Raw genomic sequence first — 18,054 nt, forward strand, 5'->3', positions numbered from 1 at the left:
GACACGTGTGCTATTACAGGTGTATTTTCAGATCTATGCATCAGTCTCAAGTTACCAAATAATAACTAGAAATTGTGTACATTTTTGCCCAGTATTTATGCATATAGAAAAATAGACTCAAGTGTTGGGGCCAAAACCTCAGGTACCTCTAAGGGTTATTTTGACAAAGACACACTGAAACGCAGAATTACTCAACATCTGGGCTATAACACCCCCACCTGGTTACTTCATGTTATACATCTCTAACCATTGATGAAACACTGCTCAGACATTGATAAAACAATCAACGCAAATATGCTTCATTTGTATCAGTCAAGAATAAACTTTGTCTCAAATGTTGCTGCTAAAAATCTTTAGGAGAAATACAAATTGACCTACATCAGTCAGTTGTTGACACACAGTTGGAGTATAGATTGGTTTTTGAATTTCACGTGGACAGCATAGTTCAGATCAGACTTGTCTTGGAGGAATGTTTGGGTTCATATTGAAATCTCAGACTTTTAATTGCAGAGTTTAGTATCCTCTTGATAAATCTGAGCAGGTTGACGCATTGTTGAGATCTTTTCAGAAGCTCTAGAGGACACACTTGCACATTCTGTTATCTAAAAAATGTCATTAATATTTTATAGTTTTCTATTCTAAGCCTATCCAGTAAAGGGTTTAGTATCTCTGCAGATACTGCTGTTATCCTGTAGCATCTTTCCGATATCTGCATTCAGATGTTTCTTCAACTTCAGGCATTTAAAGTCCTGTGGATTTCTGGAAGGTAAAGCTTCACTGAAACGTTTTTCACACTCTCACAAATGTTTTACATTTGTCAATTAACAATATCCAACAGTGTTTGCACATCTCAAATTCTGTATTGTGTTTAATGGAATTCTGTGGTGGAAATGATGCTGAAGGAAATGACATTTTTTACATTTTTGAAATATAATAGGTGACGCCTTAGTCTTGCTAAGGCTAATTTTATAGCTAACATTTCATTTTGTGTCCTAAATGCACACAATTAAATAATATTTTCACACTTTTTGCATGATTTGACTAAATTATAGCTTGATTAGAAATGACACCCAATTAAAAAATTCTGCTCACAAGTGATTTATCTATTGTTTCAACTAAAACATAAAGCATGCTCTTCACTAGGGATGTCGGACCGCGGATAATGTTGGACATGAGTAACAGGGGCCCTCACTGAAGCGGGGGCCTACGGAAAGGCTACATTGATTGGCAAAGGCATCCGCAATATTATCTTGAAAAAGTTACATATAGTAATTCTATGGGTAGTAATAAAAAGTTGCAAGACCCTGTTGTCCATTCTTAAAAACAGGGAGTTCACCTCATCTGCCTAGGACTAGAGCTGGGAATCGATTCCAAAAATGGTAAATGGTCTGCACTTATGTAGCGCCTTTTTAACCTTAGTGGTATTCAACTAGTTTTACACTGCGTCTCATTCACCCATTCATACACCATGCAAGGTGCTAGCCTGCCATTGGGCGCAACTTGGGGTTCAGTGTCTTACCCAAGGACACTTCGGCATGTGGAGTCGTGTGGGCCGGGAATCAAACCGCCAACCCTGCCGTTAGTGGAAAACCCGCTCTACCACCTGAGCCACTGTCGACTCCTCAGTTCCGAAGTGTTGGGAATCGAGAATCGACTCAAACGTTGGAATCGACTCCAAAGCAGTCATTTGAGGAGTGGTGGTGGTGTAGTGGGCTAAAGCACATAACTGTTAATCAGAAGGTTGCTGGTTCGATCCCCACAGCCACCACCATTGTGTCCTTGAGCAAGGCACTTAACTCCAGGTTGCTCCGGGGGGATTGTCCCTGTAATAAGTGCACTGTAAGTCGCTTTGGATAAAAGCGTCTACCAAATTCATAAATGGGATAGAAGCATCGTGCTTTGGTATGTAGGCCCTGATTTAATTTTAGAATGGACCTATTAACAGTAAATGTTGCTCATGCTATCATAAATAGTGCAAAGGATACACTGTAGTAAGCTGTTTTCAGAATCGACTCTTCAATTCCAGAACCAATAATCAGAGTCCATTCCCAAATTTCTGGAATCAAACAGCCCTCATATGAAACCCCCAAACCCCTAATTGCCTAATGCAATGTATATGATGTGTGCACTGTTTGGCATTAAATTGTTTAGGCAGTAATGAAAAATGTCATACTTTAAACAGTGAAGTGTGTAACTCTAAATCAGCTGGAGTGCAAAAATAGTGCCTGTTTTCAAACAGGTTTCCTGAACACACCCCCTATTTATAATTGTTCAGACAAAGAGATAGTCCTGCCTCAAACTCACACTATTGGTTGAGCCAATGTAGCAAGGCTGGGCAGGTAGAGATGCTCAAACAAAAAAAAAGAGCAATATGTTTACAGGTGTTTAGGTGACATCATCCCTCAAATAGAGTACATTTTATATACAGTAATTTACAGTTGTCTCTGCTTATTAAGCTAAAAAAATAAAAATAAAAAAATACTTCACTTTCTAATTTAAAACTCAAAGATCTTAGCAAACCTTTTTTAGTTGAGCACACGTGTGAAACTTTTATTCTTACAGCAGGTCTCAGCTTACCTTTGGGAATCTTTTTAAAAATGAAATGAACGACAAACTGACAGAAAACCTCTCAGTCAGACACAGAAATGTTGAAGGTATCTGGGTCTCCTACGAGACTCTCATATTGAAACAGAAATAATCCTCTGAGTCATTTCGAGTGCTTTTCACAGCTCGGAAACATTTAAAAAAGGCAAAATAAACTCCGAATTACGAAAACATGATATATATGCATATGAAAATAGCACCGTTTCCTTGGGGTCTTTTTTCATGCTGAAATGAGCATAATTAATACACTTTTTTCTTCTCCGTTCCACTGGACTGGTTTTAATATTAAGGCATTGTAACGTAGTTCAATGGAAAGGAGGAGGCGAGAACAGGCTTGGCAAAATAAATAATAGTTTTAATGATAAACTTAAAAAGACAAACACACACATGACGGACATGTCCGTAAACGTTCTCTCTCTCATGCACCACCGCCCGCAATCGGCCTTTATCCCTCTCTGAGGCTTAATTAGCCTGATAAGGGTCCGGGTGTGTATAATCACGACCCGGCCCCACCCTCTGCCCTCGTTTTCTCAGGCAGGGGAGTCCCCGGCATGACGTACACCCCCCCCCCCCTTTCCCTGGGGAAGGGCGTGCCGTCTGCCGGCAGGTCATCCCCGTCTACCTGGATGAGGGAGGGGACAAGGGGAGGGAAACAGAACTAATAAAAATGGTGGGTACTTCCTGTAACAGTGTAGTACCCCCCCCCAAAAAAAAACACTGTCAAATTGAAACGAGAGGGAAAAGGCCAACGCGGATCGGCAGTGAGTGGGAGATGAAAAAAAACACTTACTCGTCGGTTCACTGATACACCGTCGCATGGTCCTCGATCACTCCTCCACCCTCTCAGGCGGACGACAGCCCCTGGCAGCGGCCCTACCGCTCCAGGCGGTCGGGGAGTCACTTCCCTCCTCCCCTCGCGGATGCGGTCATCTGTCGACCCCTCCGCGTTTCTGGGGGATGGCAGGGCACTCCTCCGCCCCTGGCACCGGCTCCATCGCTTCAGGTGGTTGGGGATTCCAGTCCCCACTCGCCTCTTGAACAGCGGCCATTCACCGTGTCCGGGCGGTCGGGCTACTTCCTCCCCCGGTGGATGGCAGCGGCGCTCCCCCGGGTGAACAGCAGTGTCGAGGACTCCGCGACACTGGATTCTCCTTCCTCCTTCCCGGATTTAGGCACCAGTGTAACGTAATTTAATGGAAAGGAGGCGGCGAGAACCGGCTTGGCAATATAAATAATAGTTTTAATAATAAACTTAAAAAGACACAAACACACACATGACGGACATGTCCGTAAATGATCTCTCTCTCCCGCACCACCACCTTTATCCCTCTCTGAGGCTTAATTAGCCTGATAAGGGACCGGGTGTGTATCATCACGACCCGGCCCCGCCCTCCGCCCTGCCACAGGCATTTATGCATGGATGATTTCTAATGTATTTAGTAAACCAGTGCTCCTCAACTGTGACTACTGCAATGCAATACATTTTAATAATTCTTTACTTTCAGAAATCTTTGACACTTACGAAAACAACATGAATACAGATCAATGACTCATCAAACCTTTGTGTATCAGCGAGTGTAACACAACTTGTTTTTAACACTCACATATACTGTTGAGTAATTAATTAATTGTCTTGATTAAGCATCAGGTAGGCAGAAAACATTGAGCGTTCTGTGTGTTGTGCGGCTATGTCCAGAATGAACACACTGCATGTGTTCTTGATATCTTAATTAAGGCTGAAAATTAGGGATGCTTAGCGATTTTGTCCTACACCAGCAGTTTACATGAAAGTCACGGGAACCGAAGTGGGAATTCACATCCACATTGCCAAAGACTTTTCAAATTGTTCATTACATGTTACAATAAATATTTATATACAGTATAATTCTAAATGCAAACTATCATTGCCTTTTTTTTTTTTCTTTCTTTCTTTGATTGGCCCAGGGGTAAAATATAACCCAGAAATATCTTGATAGCAATATCCTGGAATAAGCCTGGAATGTAATGTTTAAAAGGAGCTATTGTATCAAATTGAAACTAGTTACTAGTCTGTCTGTTCCGGTCCTGTTTTCAGTCAGTCTTAGTTATTATACTTTTTCTAGTTTATGTTTTGTTTTGTTTTCTCTCCTCTATGACTTTTGTGTTACCTGTTCTATTTTCAGTTGTTTTTATAAAATCATTTTTGGTGCTGTCCTCAAGTCTGGGTCACGATCAGGCCGCCTTATGCAATTGTTTAGGGCTGGTCTGAATGAGCCCATCAGGTCTTGCATTCCAGGGATGGGTGAAGGGGAAGTCTTGATGCTACGAACAAGTTTGCCTTGAAATGGGATGAGTTTATCTCAGCCTGTGCCTCGAAGAACTTTCTTCATCGCATCCCGAGGTCACGATACTCCATCACCAGTAGCGGACGTGGCAGACCAGCAGCAGGCAGAGAAGGCCGCTGCTGACCGGCAGGAGGCGGAGGAGGCCGCTGACGACCGCGAAAAGGTGTAGGTCATTCCTACTGCAATGTTTTTGACTGTCCGGAGGAGAAGGAAGCCGAGTAAGACACCCGATCCCCAGTCGTTGCCAGCACTCATGGCCACAGAGGCCATCCCCAGTCACTGCCAGCACGCACGGCCATGGCAGTCACTGCACAGCCTCTCCAGTTCCCTGTGGCCATCGATGAGTCTGTCCAGTCCCCTGTGACCGCTGATGAACCTGTCCAGTCCCCTGTGACCATTGACAATCCTGTTCATCCCCCTGTGGCCGACAACGATCCTATCCAGTCACCAGCGGACACCATCCAGTCTGCCCAGCCTTCTGTGTCTCCTAAGGACCAGCTGCTTTGTCCACTGTGGACCACCGGGAGGTGGAGGTGCCCGCTCCTTGTTCCACCCACAAGAGGAGGAGGAAGAAGGTCTGCATCAGGGTCTGCTGCAGCGTTCCATGAGGGTTCTGAGCCCACTGCCATCCAGCCTGACCCTCGCCTGCGGCTTTCCAGTCCGAACCTTGTCCAGCGGGCCACCCACGTCCTGTCTGAACCCTATCTCGCGGCCTTCCACATTCTGTTAGACCCCTGTCCATCGGGCGCCTACATCCAGTCTAACCCTGTTCAACTCTCAGTGGCTGAAACTGATCTCACCATCTGTCTAGCTGCCATCACAAACCACACCCTCAGCTCAGCAGCCACTAACCACCATTCTGTCCATTCCCCAGTGGCCAACGACCAGCCTTTTGCACACTTTAGTGGTCAGCATCTGTCTTACACAATCAACCACTCTGTTGCTTAGTCCAGTAGCCAACACTCAGCAGACACCAGCTACCAGTATGATTCTCAGCCCAGTAGCCAGCACCTGTCAGACACCAACCACCAGTCTGTTGCTCAGCCCAGTAGCCAGCACTCATCAAACACCAGCTACCAGTCTGTTACTCTGTCTGTTCAGTTCCCAGCAGGTGTCACTCATTTAGTCCTGTCCCCAGTGGTCGTCGAACAGTCTGATCCAGTACTGTCCCCAATGACCACTGACCAGTCTGCCCAGCCCTATGAGGTCCCTTCCCAGTCTGGCCAACCCTCTGTGGTCCTCACTCGGCCTGACCCAGTCTGGTCGCCAACTGTGGTCAACCTGCCTGAACCAGTACTATTCCCTATGATTACCGACCAGTCTGTCCAGTACTCTGTGGCCGCCACTGACCTTACCAACTGCTGCGCAGCTTGGACTTTGCCTTGGCCTCTAGGTCCTTCTTCAGCTCCACCCTGGCCTCCTGGTGCATTCAGACCATCCCCTGGTCTCCCCCAACCATGCTCCCTGATCTGTTATCTGTCTCTCGCCCTGGCCATTTCTGGTCCCCTGGTCTTCCCCACACACCCCCTCCTCGATCTGCTTTCTGCCCTCCGGGTCCACTGCCCACTACCTGGGCAAGTCCTGTCCAGTGTGGATGCCAAGGGGCGAACATTGAAGGGGGGAGGGTGGTACTGTCATGATCCTGTTCTCTCTGCCCTTCGGGCTCTGTCTGTTTTATGTGTGTGTGTGTGTGTGTGTGTGTGTGTGTGTAATTGGCTGTGTTTCTGTTAGCCGGTTGCTTCCGACCCCGCGTCCTCATTCCCTCTGGCCTCACTCTTGTCTTCATTATGTTTAATGTCTTCACCTGTTCCTTATGTGCTCGGTCTGTATATATTGCAATCCCTTTCCTCGTGTTTGTCGGATCTTTTGTTCTCATGTTGTTAAATTGGTGTTTTGTTTGCTCAGCCTCCAGTCCGGTTTGTTATTTTGTCTTTCAGTTTAGAAATGTGTTATTGTTTTGCTTTTCAGTTTTTCTCCTTTGAGTTTTGTTACTAGTCAGTCTGTTCCTGTCTTGTTCCCGGTAGGTATACTTTTTCTAGTTTGTTTTGTTTTCTCTCCCCTGTGACGTTTGTGTAACCTGTTCAGTTGTTTCATTCCTGCGTTTGGGTCCTCATTCCATGACAAAATTATTTGTGGCTTGTAGCTTGGAAAGTTACAGTTTCAATATAGCTTTGCAAGCGATGCATGACACGTGTTTGGCCTCAGAAGTAGGTTGGAATCTACTTTTTGCTTAGCATATTTCATGTCTTTATTGAAGCATGGCTTAATAATGCATTTTGCTGCTTGTGTAAAATAAATCTATAATGTTGTTTTGCTTTCTCTAGAATTAATTATGACACACTGCTCAAATCCCTCTTAAAAAACAGAGAGAATGCCGACAAGCATGCACAACCTAAATAATACATACTTTTATCGCTGAATGTGTATTTTTCATAGAGAAAGCACTGCACTTGGGTGTATTTTCATCTTTCAAAGTTATTCAATAACCCTCTGTGAAATGGCACCATATTAAAGTAAGAATGAGGTATTGGTGCTTGAGATTAATTCACTCTATTCTGCAATGCCTGCAAGGAAATTACATCTACAATACTGACACATCATTGTGTTGAACCATTTCTTTCCCTGTTTGTATTCACATATAGGGGGATACCAGGGCTAGTTGTCACATGGGGAAGTTGTCACAAGGACTATATCTCAGTGACTAGCTATAAAAGTGTCACAAGTCCAATTGCAAAAAACCAACTGTGTTTTTTGTATTTTGGTTTTTGTTTGTTGGGTTCTGTCAACTACTGTAGTTCAAAAGTCTTCATTTGGGATAAGTTTTGTGAATTCTCTCCTTCAAACTAAAATTCTATTGTCATACTATATTTGTAGAAGCAGTTTGGTAAACAAGTAAACACAGTAAAACCCCACTGGTAAACATTAAGGCAAGAGTCAACTATATAATGAAGACTGAGTTCAACTGAAAGGTTTAACTGTGTTCTCCTGAAAATCACCAATGTCAGATCAGGGCAAGATGATATAATTAATAAGTTACTGGCTAAAACAATGTTTTGCTATATTAGCATTTTTTGTTTTGTGCTTCATAATTGTTTAAATGTTGCTGAAATGCCTATAAATGTCTATTTAATGGCAGGTTAAGTAGACAATTTACTCCATATAGTGTAAATTGTCATATAATGTCCCGATAATGGGACATGCTGTCAAATGTCAACATGTGTATGACTGCATCTTTTTATCCCACATACAAATCTATTTCTGCAATGTCAGCATTTTGGTTTGAGACTGTTAAACAATAGCCTAATATTCCACATTTCTTTCAACAGGCTTACTAAAACAAGAATTTAAATGTACAATTGTAGGGTGACATCAACAAGTTTTGGTCAGAAATGTCTCTTCCTAAACCTAAAAAAAAAAAAAAAAAAATTAATATAGACATTTCCAAATGTGTCATGTGTCATTTTGTAAGTACATAATTATAAGAAAATTATTAACTTACAGTAAATCATATAAATTAATCACAGCACGGGTCTAGACTGGCTGAAGCCATTCTCAGATTGTCCACTGCCAACTTCCCTCAAAACGAATGTGACACAGAATTACTGCCAAGGTTCTAGTAGCAAGCACTGAACAAACATTAATCAATAACTCTACGAATGTGCCAATGACTGCATATAGTTCAAATGCATGCATGTCAAAACACTTGTATTTGTTGTAATGGTTCAACTGGCCCCTTAAGAAGAACCCCATTAGTGGCCCTCAGATAATGAGTTTGTTACTCCTGATCTAGAGCAGTATTCTTTAACTACTTTGTGATTATACTAAAAATACTCATAATAGTGTTATGAGGCTGCTGCATTTAATGGAGAAAATGACTGTTTGCCACCAGAGGGCAGCAGTCAGCACGTGAATGGAGAGAAGCCTCTGCAAGCAATGGTGATACACACTTGGTTTTTCCTCATTTGTTTGTGGATACGGATGAAGTGTCTGCTTGATGGTTAAATGTAATTAAATGTAAATGTTCTCATTTTACCAGGTCTCACATTACTTGCAAAAGTATATTTACATGGCTCGTTGTACTGTATATATCACTTGTACTTTGTGGGAGAAATGAATTCAAGAAGCCCACAACAATGACTTTTATCACGAGTAAAATGGCAGATTATCAGTTCATAAACACTACCTTTCTTACATATCTTATGACATCAAATCTCCTTTTAACTAACTAACTAATAAACTAACACTTTAACTATAGTGCATGACTTGGAAGGTGATGAATTTTAACATTTAGCATAACCATCTACATTTACAAGCTTGTTCGAATGTGATCAAATTGCTCAGTTGCTAAAATGCTAGAGTCTTGCACTTGTACCAGAGTCCTGAAGAGAATGTAAGTCAACATGTGAGCCAAAAGTGTCATAGAAGCACCACAAAATGATATGCTTTCTTCAGCAATTGCGTTTAATCTCACATTTGCTTTTATGACACTATTTGTTAGGTTTAGGTTCAAGGTAAATAAAAACCTCATCAGTTTGGGAAAATATTGAACTCACTTTTAGTGCCTCGCATTGAACAAGTGTAATGAACCACATACTTTTAAAATATGTATTTATTTTTTTTGCCAATAAAAGGCTTTTATTGTCAAAAACATTAAATATATGCAAAGAGTCAATATTTAAAGTGTTGACCCTTGTTCTTCATAACATCTGCAATTCGCTCTGGCATGCTGGATATCAGCTTCTGTGCCAAATCCTGACTGATGGCGATCCATTCTTGCCTTATTAGTGCTCGGAGTTGATCACAATTTGTGGGCTTCTGCTTGTCCACTCGCCTTTTGAGGATTGACCACAGGTTCTCTATGTGATTAAGATCCGGGGAGTTGCCTGGCCATGGATCCAAAATTTAAATGTAATAATCTCAGAGCCACTTCATTATCACTCTTGCCTTGTGACATGGTGCTCCATCATGCTGGAAAATGCACGGATCATCACCAAATTGCTCCTGGACGTTTTGATACCATTCTTTATTCATAGCAGTGTTTTTGGGCAGAATTGTGAGAGGGCCCACTCCCTGTGATGAAAAGCTACACCACACATGGATGGTCTCAGGATGCTTCACTGTTGGCACGACACAGGACTCATGGTAGTGTTCACCTTTTCTTCTCCGGACTATCGATTTTTTCTAGATGTCCCAAACGGTCGGAAGGGGGCTTCATCAGAGAAAAAAAACTTTGCACCAGTCTTCTGCTGTCCAATCCTTGTACTTCCTGCAGAATTTCAGTCTGTTCTTGATGTTTTTCTTGGAGAGGAGTGGCTTCTTTGCTGCCCTTCTTGACACCAGGCCATTGTCCAAAAGTCTTCGCCTCACTGTGCGTGCAGATGCACTCACACCAACCTGCTGCGAATATTGAGCTCTCCACTGGTGGTGACACGATTCTGTAGTGGACTCCTCAGGAGGAGATGGTCCTGGTGCTTGCTGGACACTCTGGGACGTCCTGAAGCCTTCTTCACTGCAGTTGAACCTCTCTGTGATGTTCTTGATGATCCTGTAAATGGTTCTTTCAGGTGCAATATTCTTTGCAGCAATTTCCTTGCATGTGAGGCCATTTTGATGCAAATCGATGATGGCTGCACGTCTTTCTTTAGAGGTAACCATTGCAAACAAGAATACAATAATTAAAAGCACTTCTTCCCTCCTTTTATAGCAATCAGTCTGCTCTTATCATCCAATCAGAATGATCGAGTGATTTCACCTGACTAGTGTTCGTTCACACTTTCCCAGGTGCTGCTGATATGATTAGTGAATTTATGTTAGCTGGTCATTTTGTGCCAGGGCCAAAAAAAAACTGTAAAATTTGGGTTTTTGTGATAAAGTAATTTGTTTTTTGGCCAATGAAGCTTTTTGCAATTATTTCAAATGCATCTGATCACTCTGCACAATAATCTAGAAACAAGGTGAATCAACACCACAACAATTGAAGCAGAAAACTTTACTACGAACATTTATTGACACAACATTTATGTCACTGCCAAAACTTTAGGCCACGGCTGTACACCTCCACTCTTGTTGCTGAAGGAAATTTTAAGAAAGCAGAGGGCGAGAGAGAGTACGATAAAGGGAATGTTAAATTATATTAACAAACACTGTCCTCATGGCAGCCACTTTATCATTAACTTTATAAGAAATGGAAGGCAGATTTTTACGTACAACTGGAATGCAGACGAACTTGAGCGAGGGTGTGTAGAGATCCTTCTGATGCATTGAATCTTCCTTGGATTCAATCATTTCACCTCAGTTCCGCAGTGCGAACAACACAATTCCAGGAGGAGAGCTGGCGGGCGCCCAAAGTGAGAGTGGATTGTAGGACAAGAAGTTCCTGTCAGTAATAAGGGAGAAATGTGACGAGGTGGAGAGTTTCAAACCAGAATGGCTGCTGCTCTCTCACTTGTCCAGGTTTTGGCCTCCTATCATTAGCATTGAAGACTCAGTCATACACATTTTCTATAAATACTAGGAAAAAACTTAAATTGTTTTGTATGTTTTATGTGATGGGGTGGGCATGATATGCTTGACAATGTATTTTTTTTATCTAGCGTTTACATAACAATATATAACAATGTTAATATATATGTATACAGAATATATGTATATGAATATATGGAGTGGTGGTGGCGTAGTGCACATAACTGGTAATCAGAAGGTTGCTGGTTCGATCCCCACAGCCACCACCATTGTGTCCTTGAGCAAGGCACTTAAATCCACGTTGCTCCGGGGGGATTGTCCCTGTAATAAGAGCACTGTAAGTCGCTTTGGATAAAAGCATCTGCCAAATGCATAAATATAAATATATATGTATACAGTATATTACTTAGGGCTGTCATTAATTCAGTGAGATTAATTATAGAAAAAATTAAGTTAAAAAGTAATCATGCACCCGTCTCGTAATATGGATTATTCCTACCATCGGAGCAATTTAAGCTTGATATATCACCTTCATGTTTTCAGCAGGGGGCAGTCAGCAAAACTCCAGCTGCACAGGCAACAAACCACACGATCACCCTCAAGTTGTTCCAAACACGTTTGACTTTCAGGTGTGGAACACAAAAGTCACTGTTCACTGTCATTGCATGAAAAAAAGATGCTCTGTGTTCCATGTTAAAAAGAATTGTATTTTGAACAACATGAGGATGAGTAAATGACAGAATTTTTATTTTTAGGTGAACTGTCTCTTTAAATTTTGACAGTCTGATCAAATAATCAATCAAGTCAAGATGGAGATTAAAAAATTGCACTTGATGTCCGAAAACCTGGGTATTGTCCACATCATACATACTGCTTATATATGAGTAGTATGCTAGTGTGCGTTCCTGAGTCTCCATTCATTTGAAGATGCAAATGAGCGTTTGTTTGAAGAGATGAGCTCAGGGCTGCTGCAGTATGTGAGAGGAGAAAGCTGTGTGATTTCCTTTCTTTCTGCTCATAAAATAAGGGAAATTGAATACTCAATGGCCTTCCTTGCCTTTTGGTGTCTGACAGTTGTTCGGTTAGTATAAACTTGGCTTCTCTTCCCTCCTCTCCCCTGTTTTGCTCTCTCCTCACGTCAGCCTGATACTTTGCAGCTTAATTGAACCCTGGCAAATGACACGAAGCCTGAATCGCTGAGAGCTTCACCGGCCCCACTTGCTGTTTCATCCTTTTGAATAAAACATATTATTCCTATTACTGTCAACCCTTCCGGATGGATTACATTTGCAAATACTGCCAGGGTCCTAAAATGAGCAATCAAAATATCCGTGAGTCCAATATGTATTATGAAACTATAAGGTGATATACTGTAGCATGCAGAACTCAGCATTTTCCCCCAGTCCAAAAACGTATAAACCTGAAAACAAACAATTTCTCATAATGACTGTTTATTTTTTGACATCAAAAGCAAAGAATAATTTTCTTGCATTGTCATTTAAAAAAAAAAAATATTAATACAATGATTTTGTATAGTTATCAGTGTGTTGCTATGCATTTAAACGTTGACATGCACAATCTTACACCGATTATGCTAAGGTCATGTAAATGCCAAAATAGGTTTCCTTTATCGAGGTAAGGTCATAAACGGCGTAAGAATAAACCATTCTGCACATGTCGATTTTTGCCCATTACTCCAATTTCATATTGCATGTAAACACCTTTACAGGCATTCTTACCAGCTTATCCAATATGCACACCTGTTGTGAGCATGCGTGTTTATGTTTGAATATCAAAAGCACAGAATAACCTGATGATCTGAAATCTCATGTAAACTCAATTTAAATGCACAGATTTGTATTACCGTGCACGTAAAGCGCACGCTCCGAGTGAATGTGGCATTCCTTTTCAAACATCTCCCATCTCCACTGTTTTTTTTTTTTACCCTTTTTCATTTATTAATGAGTTGTGCATACATCATGGTGATTAATCGCCTAAGAACACTTCTGCCCCTTCAAGTGTTAAAGACGCACGTGGGTGTAAATGCTTGTTTCCGTCTCACCTCAGGAGTGTGAAATCCACCCCGGATCATTTCCTCGTCACTTTCATGTGAGCAGTGAAGTCTTGTTTCTTCTCTGGCCTCTTTCATCCCGTTCTTTTGATGTTGGTTTTTTTATATTTTTTTTTATTAAGTGTTTTTCCCCTCTGGGTGTAAGCGGAGTATTTGTTTGTATATGTGCTGCCACTGTTCCTTTTTTCCGTAACTTGTTCTCTGTTCGTCTCAGTCAAGGATCTGCTGATATACTGAGAGGAAATTGTTTTGAAGCAGGGAAGCATTCTTCAGCAGGTTTATGCTGCTATGTGAATGCAGTATCTGTGTATGAAGATGGGCTCTGGTAGTTGCACTCCAAGTAAATTCACAGTAAATACTTTTTTGATGTCTAAACATTGTTCAAACCAATACATTTACTTGAGAATCAAAGTGACATGCTGTAAGATATGAAGTCTTGATTTTAGAGAAATCAAACAAATTTAAATAAATAAATACATAATTAAAAAGGTTTGCCAGTGGGGTAAGAAACCTAAACTTAATTCAAAGATTTTATCGGCAATTTATTTTGTGTAAACTGTATATTATTGGCTCATATTGTTTATTAATTTTAAGCATAAACATAACAAAATGTAGTTTTCCTTAAATCTATAAACTATATGGAGCCCCTTTAGAGGACAGGCAGTTAATTTATTTTCTGAAATAGTAGTTCGTTTTGCAGTCCCTCGCAATGCTTTTAGCCATCTTTTCGAAAATAAACCATGATTTTACTACCATAAAAATAACTTTAATAATTAGTAGTAAAACCATAACCACAAACTTTTCCATTGTTTTACTAAACCACATTTTAACCATGATACTTGTGGAAAACCCATAGTAATAACACTAGAAAAACACTCGGCTTAAGACTGCAACCTCGGTTCCCTGATAGCAGGCATATAATCTGTAGCACAATTTCATCAGGATTTGTGACTGAAGGGAAGAAAGCACATCTCTCTAACCCTTAACAGTGAGAAATCATTAGTGCGGCTAGCATTCATGGCATCTTGTTTCCTCTATAGTATGTCACTTTGATGCTGCGTCAGTTGCTGATGCTATGGGGAATCTATTCCATAGATTCTGCCAATAGATTGACGTGATTGTAAAGGGCTTCAGAGATTGTCACTCCTGGGAGGAGTTCCCCATAGTGTCAGCAACTGACGCAGTGTCGAAGTGACCGAATTGAAAGTGAACCAAAACTGTGGGTACAAAAATCATAATCATTCTTCCACAAAAATAAATAAATAAATAAAAATATATAGTTCGTTTTAGAATGATATTCCATGATTAATGTTTGGTACATGTAGCATGGCTTTATGGTTCTTATTGAACATTGTTAGTAAAGAAAAACTGTAGTAAACATGTATTTAATTTGGCAGAATAATTCTGATTTTATTAAAACCATAGTTTCTGTCTTTACTATGATTTTACTATGATTCATTGGCGTAGATTTAGGTAGGGATGATAGGGACATGTGCCTACCAATTTTCAGAATATCGGAAATGTCCCGACCAACATTTGGGCCATTTTACCATGCAAATATCATTGTCCTACCTCTTCTGAAGCGCCGCATAAATGGTGTTGTCACATGGCACCTGTCATTTTTCGCAGCGATGTTCAGGATGCACGTCGTTTGTAAGAACTTAAAAAAAAAATCACTTTCTAGAGATTACACATTGGTATTTTACGTCAAATCCTTGAAATTAATAGATTTAAACAAGCATAATTTTCATGTACAAATGTTTCTTGTCTAAGTAAAAAATGTCCTAATTTTGAATGCGTTTGTGGTCAAAAAATTCATTAGTTGTAGGCGAAGTCTAAAGCCTACTTTGTTCAGATAGAAATTGTAAGAACATGCCGTATTAATAAGCAATATGAGAAAAGATTATGTGGGAGTGAGGGGAGTTGGAAAGCAGAAAGTGGGAAAAAACATCGTTGATAATTTCCAGGAAGCGCTGATCATGCCACTGACTATCATGCTTGCTACACCTGTTCCATTCTGACTGCACTCCCTACTTAATCCTTGTATGCCCTCACTGTCTTCGCTAGATTATTGCTTGTGCTGTCAAGTTGCTAACCTTGCACTCTTTGTCTAGTTGGTGCTGTCTTGTGTATCTGTTGGCTCCCTGTCTCTGCCCATGTTTTGGGAAGTGTGGTTACCTTCCAGTTTGCCGTACGCCTGTTCTCGCCACCCACGAATCACCAGTGAAGGATTCTTCATCTCTGCCCACGTGTTGGCAATACGACTACCGTCCTTCGTCTGGGCTTTGCTCTCTGCACCACACCACGTTTCAACAGACTCTTCCTTCGGACTTATGCTCCTGACTTCCACAATGCATACACCTGTCTACGAACACACTCATCTTTTGCCTGCTGTGCGGCCACAATGCGCACACAGACTTGTTCCTCGCCTCCTGCTATTGCAGCTGGGACTCCTATTCATCGGCAGCACAGATAATGTTGACATTTGTTGTTAATAAATCCTTTGAACTGTTCTTCTGCTATTGGATCTCTGTCTTACTCTCACTCTGACAACAATATTTAACCATTGAACAAAACAGAAAATCACAGAAGTAAACAAATCAAATTGAAATAACCAGCAACTCAACCAAGCAAACACATGCCATTGGAAGGACCAGCCACTCTCTAACAAATCCCAGTATTTATAGTGCTAAAATAGGTGCGAGACATTAAGGTGATGAGCCTCCCAGCCACACCCACTAGCCGGCCCTAGCAGGTAAGCGGGAAACCAGTCACCACTCTTCCTCCCTCCCTCCTAAAAAGAAGTAACCAACAGGGATCTAAGAACAAATTAAATCCACATAATCGTGTCAACAGTGCCCTCATCCTGGTTCCCCCTCCATCAAGCTCAACTCTCCAGCCCCTGCCAGCAACCTTGGTGCCTAGAAAACAATATTAAGGAATAGGACCAGAGAGGGAACAGATAGACATAAGAGAAGACATCAACTAACTCTTACACTGTGTGGACATCAGCGATAACATTTTCTGAGGACAGAAACATGCAAAGGTAACCATGCAGAAATAAACACCACCTCATAAGTCTTTGGTTTGGGTTTTGTAGCGAATGGTGTTTCTGATGACTCAATATACACTTCAAAATGTTGCAAAGCCCAGATCAGAGCCAGCGCTTCCTTTTCTATTACAGACAGGGTTGGGGAGGAATGAAATACATATAATATAAGTAACTGTATTACACTAAAGTTACAATTAATATCATCGCTGAAGAGATTAATTTGCTTTTTATAGTCATTTGTTTCATTTAATATTTAGTCATTTCAGATGGAAAACATTTATACATATAAATGATGCGATCCAAAGTGCATTTGAACAGCGGTGAAACACATTCTCATGATGTGTTACATTCATACGAGCAGACAGTGAATATCAAGCTGCTGTTGCTCCAATTGGACTTTTGATAATTCAAGCTGATTTTGTGCTTCAAACAGTTCTTCATTTGTCTCGGTTTCAATGAGCAACAATTCTTTTTGCTGCTCAAACGTCAAATGGGAAAATGTAGATGTCACACTAGAGAAACAGGTGATTTCAAAACACCCCGCTCAACCATTTCTGATTTTAAAATGGTTTTCATATTCTCTTTTAGATGCTTATCCTGAACGGATAACCCGGTGTTATAATGACTCACGATTTCTAAAGCTAATCTCTGGAATAGTAATTTTATAACTTAATGACTTCCCCAATGCTAGAGGCCATGATCAGTGCACAGTTAAAGATTAATTTTAGGTCTACTAAACAATTTGCCAACCAATATTTCCCTCTAACTAAATGTGGACAGTAAGAATAATCCATAAGTATAATTGGTCTTCAAGAGATAGTTCATCAATCATGACCGAAAATTTGAGTGTCCACATGGTTTTGGCCATTTAGGTCCTTAACCAGGCAAATCCTTTCACATGCTTGAGATTCTGTCTTCTTTCTTAAGTTTGTAACATCCAGACAGGGGAAAGTGGTTAGAAAACAAGTACAAGATGGACCACTTGAGATAAAACTGGAAAAATGGATTGGAAGAGTTACTGATGACTTCATTCCGAGCAAGAAAGTGATGGCGAGTCAGATACATTTATTGCCGTTCTCGACATCTCTTAATTTGACATGCTGTCCTTTGTGGATGGGAGTTTAGAGTTTACCGGACTGCCAGGAGGGATTCATGCTGCTATTCATCATGAAGACCAGACAAAAATATATGAGTGTGTGCATCAAGATAGCCAGGTGAACTTATCTCTGTCAAGACATTGGCAAAAGGGGCATTGTTGCGTCCATTAAAGTTAATGAGACGGCACATTGTGGCTCCAACTGCCACGCACGAGGCCATGTAAACAATCATTAAGATTCACGGGATAGTTGTCTCTATCTGTCCATTCGTCTGAATAGGTGATTATTTGCACTGTACAAGGAGATGCCTGTGTTGTTTTCAGCAATGGAAAACCTCTCTTCTTCATTTAAAAATGTTACATTCTACAATAAATGTAATATGAAAAATGTGATACATTTTTATTCTCATTATTTACCCTCCTGTCAAAGCTAACTCTAGGCTTT

This window comes from Xyrauchen texanus, chromosome 4 (genome assembly GCF_025860055.1).
Source record: "Xyrauchen texanus isolate HMW12.3.18 chromosome 4, RBS_HiC_50CHRs, whole genome shotgun sequence".
NCBI classification, from domain to species: domain Eukaryota; kingdom Metazoa; phylum Chordata; class Actinopteri; order Cypriniformes; family Catostomidae; genus Xyrauchen; species Xyrauchen texanus.